The sequence below is a fragment of the Octopus sinensis genome, linkage group LG5, assembly GCF_006345805.1.
Source record: "Octopus sinensis linkage group LG5, ASM634580v1, whole genome shotgun sequence".
NCBI classification, from domain to species: domain Eukaryota; kingdom Metazoa; phylum Mollusca; class Cephalopoda; order Octopoda; family Octopodidae; genus Octopus; species Octopus sinensis.
The window spans coordinates 72,507,281-72,513,041 of NC_043001.1; the positions used below are offsets into that span (position 1 = coordinate 72,507,281).

Sequence of the window (5,761 nt, forward strand, 5' to 3'; positions counted from 1 at the left end):
CCGGCTGTCAACCGAATTCTTCGTGAAGATCGCCCCGCCACTTTCCTTCAACCGGAAGGAAAGGCTGTCTTTATATGTCTGGTTGTCATGGCGAAAGAAGTTGTATGGTAGACGAGATTGAAGGGGCTGAAGACAAACACTTTTCTTCCTGATGAACTTCAAGTTTCACTTGAAAAGGGAAATAAGGGTAGAGAGGGAAGTGTTGTCTTCTAGCCAGTTTGCTGAAAGGTGAATGAAAGTGGCGAGAATAGTGCGAGTGAACGGGCCCTGAGCATACGCCTGTAGTTGGAAAAAGGAAAGAAAAAAAGGCTCCTGCCCCAAAACTCATGGCTTTTTATGGGGTTTTTTCTATGAGCAGCCCTCGAACAGAATAATTTTTATTTTTTCCTTTTCTCTCTGTCTTTCTTCCTCTTTTTCTCTCTCACATGACTTTGTAAATGAACAATTTGGTGTGTTTATTTTAATGTGACATAATAGTCATTCCTAGCAGCTTCCCTCTGTTGGTGCCTTTTAATGCTGGCAATCGTTAAAGAGAAAGGATTTGGGACAGTAATAGAAGAGTTGAACAGCGTATCATAGCAGTAGCAGGCAAGCTCTCCAGATATCAGAAAAAATAGATCAGTATCAATAGAAAAGATTATTTGAGACAGACCATAAATCAATTATTGGTATCTATAATTGTTTTGTTCAGTCTGTTATTTTCTACTTCTTGTTCGTTTGAATAGGTAAGTCCCACAAATCTTACATTTCTCCGACTCTAGTACTCTTTCGACTCGATAATTTTACCATGTGGTTCCAACTTCAAATAACCATTTCTATCAAAGTTTCCGGTGTAAAACCTTTACAATCTGGTCGTGCCTCCGTTTCTTATATTCTTCTGTGCCAACTTGGGGCATTCTATCATAATATGTGCCATTGTCTCGTTCAAAGTTCCAGAGGCTCTGCATTTTTCTAGCACATTCTCACCATATATTTTTTCTCGAGTTGTTTGTTTTTACCGCTTGATCTTGGGCTAGTACAATTAGGATCCGTTATTTTTTTAATTGCCCTATAATTAATAAAGTTCAGGATTTTGTTCCACATACATCCATAAGGGCTTTCCAATATTGGCCATGTAAAGGCTTTTTATTATTATTATTATTATTATTGAGTGAGAGAGCAGTTCATGCCATCAAAGTGACACTGGGGTAAAATATACGAAGCCCAATATACCCATCATGACTACCCGTCTGATAAAGGTACACCAGGCACATGCATCACAACCATATGTGCGCGACATGGTGATCTCATATCAAGATAAACAGCACATGACCTTGCAGGTGGGGCCCAGTTAGAATTTTCTTCATTTTGAGTAGCCCATCCTGCTCAAACGGTCCCTGAATAAGGGTTGTTTAAGGATGTTGAAAGAACCACCCATGTTTCCAGAGGTGAACTATTCAAACCCCAAAGAATCCCTCTCAACACATGGCTATGATGCTCCCCCACTACTTCTGCTCGTGATCAGAGATGCACATATCGTCAGCCACTAAGGGACATGCTCAACTGGTTAAGGTCAAACAACTGACAATATTATTATTATTATTATTATTATTATTATTATTATTATTATTATTATTATTATTATTATTATTATTATTATCATTATTATTATTATTATATTTCGTTTTTGGATTTGTTTTCTTTTTGTGCGATATAATTTAACAGACTCACTGGTAAAATTTCCACTTATTTCTTAGTTTAATTTTCCTGACCCACACACATGCGCACAAACAAACAAAAAGGAACGCAGTGTAAATAACGGAATAACGGACAGAGTCAAGACTATTGAAAAGGTTGCAAGACGCAACGAAAATTTTAGGAAAATAAAAATAATAAGTGGACATTTTACCGGTGAGTGTGTTAAATTATAAGGCATAAAAAGAAAATGACTCTCCCCAGAAACAACAGAATATTATTATTTTTTAAAATACAAACTCAACACATGACTGATTGTTGAAGTCTCACAACATCTTGTATTTCTTACTTTCTAGTATTTTACTAGGTTCATGTCCATACCATTTATCAGTACGTTCAAATCCTAGCTTTCTGCATAGCTTCTAGTGGATTGCTCTCCCTAGATTGTCGTGTCTTTTCATGCATTCTTTCTGTGCCAGCATGCTACATTCACTTACTATATGAGTAACGCTTTCCTCTCTTGATTTGCATAATCTACATTGGACATCTACTTGGTTTTTGACTATCTTGGCGTTTATCCAATTAGTCCTTAATGCTTGATCTTGTGCAGCTACTAGCAAACTCCCTGTCTCCCTCTTCAGCTTTCCTTTCTGCAACTATAACCATATCTCACTACTACTATTTTCTGCAACTATCTTTACGAATCTACCATGTAACGCCTTCTCCTACCGGTCAGATAATCTCTGTTCTTCCTTCTGGTTTTAAACTTCATTGGGTTTTTGGTTTCCCTATATCTTTTGACTTCCCTATGTGACTCTGGTAGCTTTTAATAAACTTGTTTCACAATTACCAGTATAGGTGTCTGTATCTACTCTAGCTAACTCCACGCAGCCTTCACTAGATTCGTACAATTTAGCTTTGACTTTATTAGCTTCTTCGCCCTTATGATGTACTCCTCAATTTTCGTTTTCATTTCTGTAGTTAGTACTCTGTCAGATTGTAACACTCCTAGATACTTATAACTCTCTCCTCCTTTCAATGCTTTTAATGTCTGGCCATCTGATAATTGGATGCCTTCGCTGTTGACTACCTGTCCTCTTCTCATGACTAATATTGCACACTTATCTACGCCAAATTCTATGCCTGTATCTTTACTGAAGAGCTTTACAGTCTGTATTAAGGAATCTGTCTCTTTTTCATTCTTACTAAAAATCTTTGCTCCTACTACTGAGTGTTGTTGTTATTATTATTATTATTATTATTATTATTATTATTATTATTATTATTATTATTTGTTGGTTGGCCAAGGTGGTGCGCTTACTCTTCCGCTTTTTCTGCGGAAGGGGTGCGTTCCACAGGTCAGGAGCTCCATCTGCTGTTAATAGCTGCTGAATGGTTGCTGATGCGCAGACATGCGCTCAGGCTACGGCATCTCTAGCGTTTCTTTGACGGTGTGGTCGCCGTTTGTTAGACTCACTTTTCCACAGCTCGTCTCTTTGATTGAGATGCAAACCTGGATTAGGCGTAGACCGAGGAGGAGTGCTTGGCACCTCAAGTGCCGCCAGTCGGGCAATACGGTCGATGGTAGTTCCACTCTAGCGTTCTATAGAGGGATAGTGGAGAGGAAGTGCGACGACATTCTCGGAGAAACTCTTGGCGTCGACGAGAATCAACTAATCGGTCTGTTTCAGAAAACTTTCGGGCCTGGGCCTGTAGATAACTTCCAGAAATCCCTTGCCTGACAGTGCTAACAAGGGGCGGGATAAACTTTACATGTACGGCAGTGTTATCAGCCGAGCTTGCCCAAGGTGCGTGCAGAGCGACGAAACCGTTTTGCACGCCCTCATCCAGTACCCGAGCATTGCTGACCTGTGGGTTGCATGTGGGACGGATCCGGCTATCAGTTGAATCCATTGGCCGGGAGGGGCAGGCCAAAGAGGTAGTATGGTGGACTCGTCTGAAAGGGCTAAAGTCAGATACGTTCCTCTTTGGCCAAGCCCTCATCAACTTATTGAGTTTCACTTGAAGGGGAAGGTGAGGGTGGAGAGGGAAGTGTTGCGTTCAAGCAAGTTTATTGAAAAATGGGTGAATGTTGAAAGAATGGCCAGTGTGAAAGGCCCAATTCTGCGCACTTGTGAAAAATTAAAAGAGAAGGGCTCTTGTCTTGTTGATCAGGCACCCGTGGCTTTTGTGGGTTTTCCCACGAGAAACCTTAAAGCGCCTCCCTCTATTGGGAGATTTCTGTTTAATTTTTTATTGCTTTCTAATGTTTACACGCTGTAAAATCCTTTCTATCGTCTTGCGTTATCTTTTGTGTTGTGTCATGTCATTGTATGTTGTTTAATGTAAGCCTTTGTGGCTAATGAAAGAATAAATTATTATTATTATTATTATTACTACTACTACTATTATTATTATTATTATTATTATTATTATTATTATTATTATTATACACTGATACCGGAGAAAGTTATTTACCTGAGTCCAGTGGTGAGGCTCTGGCTATAGAGTTCAGGAGTTTTGGGCCCTTCGTTACCACTTCTCTTCTGATCCGGGTTGTAATACCAGCTAAGGGCTTTATTTATGTGTTAAATAGCAGAAGGTTGCCTCGTAGCTAAGGCTTACAAGATCTGGAGGATGGCAGACCCCTAGATATGCTTTGCACAGATTCACCGGTGTGTGGACATGTTCTAATGTCAATTGAACCAGCTGTCTTAGTGATTATGTAGACCCTGTACTTGGAAGTAAAGGAGACTAACACGGTACCTATAACAAGTCACACTCGTTCGCGAATAACGACTGGCTGATCTGTCTTTGTATTGGGCAGAATACAACAATCTTGGATATCGAAGACATTATGTATAAACAAAGAATATACAAAACAAAACCAGAATATGAAATTGGTACGAAAATGGAAAACTTCGGAAAAGAAGAGTTTCTAAACCTTCTAATAGAACTAATAAGATGAGGATTGTCAGAGGGAGACGATCTAGTTTCACTATTCTTCTGTATAATTCTGAATCAACCCACTAAAGGTTATAAATGATGTTATGGAAGAACTTCAAACTAAATCCTCTCCATTTCGATAATTTCAGCTATTTACCTGAGTCAATGTCCAGCTGGAGAACTTACGAAACATTGTATATGAATTCAATCTGGATAATATAAAACTTAGTTGGGACTACGAAAAGGCAACTTAAAATATAAAACTTTAAATTAGATCGAGACATGGAAATTGAAAGTTTGGAACAGAACCAGCTACGCAAATACTTAAAAGAAAATATGTTGAAATTGATAAATTTGAAGATACAAAACTGAAGAAATAAATAACACACACACACACACACACACACACACCACACACACACACACACACACGCGCACTTTTATCTTTTATCCTTCACTTGTTTCAGTCATTATACACCGCCTATAAGAATTTTAGTAAAACTTAACGATCCCAGTATTAATTTTTTTTTCATTTTTTTTTTGTAAAACTTGGCACTTATTCTATCGGTCTCTTATAATGAAACACTAAGCTACGGGGACATAAACACACCAATACCGATTGTCGAGCAGTTGTGGGGGACAACCACATGCACAAAACACACACACACACACAGAAGCACACATACACACACACATATACGACGGGCTTCTTTCAGTTTCCGTAAATACATAGGTAACATATATTTATATATATTTGTGTTTGTGTGTGTGTGTGCGTGCGTATTGATACGTGTTCCATATATTATCGTATTTCTTCAGCTTTATGACTCAATATTTTAACTCGTTCCAGCACCAACAACTCAAACAACATCAACAACAACAAGTGTTATTGACGTCGTTTTAGTTGTTCTTGGTTGAGCATTATCATTACCACGTTATAATCATATAATTTCATTCTTTGTCTTACTACTACTACTACTACTACTACCACCACCACCACCACCACCACCATCATTACCACCGACCAACCCTTCCATTAAAACTACTACCACCATCAGCAGCATTACTGCAACAACTGCAACAGCAACAACCCCAACTACTACTACTATTTCTACTACCACTACTCTCGTCTCCATCATCA

The 5,761-nt window shown here is 38.7% G+C and overlaps 1 long non-coding RNA gene across 1 annotated transcript in view; it reads left to right on the forward strand.

Annotated features, from left to right (window-relative positions):
- Positions 1 to 3,715: 3,715 nt before the first annotated feature.
- Positions 3,716 to 5,761, forward strand: part of LOC118763511 — a 22,711-nt gene continuing 20,665 nt past the window's right edge. The window contains exon 1 of the long non-coding RNA XR_004999271.1: positions 3,716 to 3,808. This is a non-coding gene — a long non-coding RNA (uncharacterized LOC118763511). The remainder of the gene's footprint in view (positions 3,809 to 5,761) is intronic.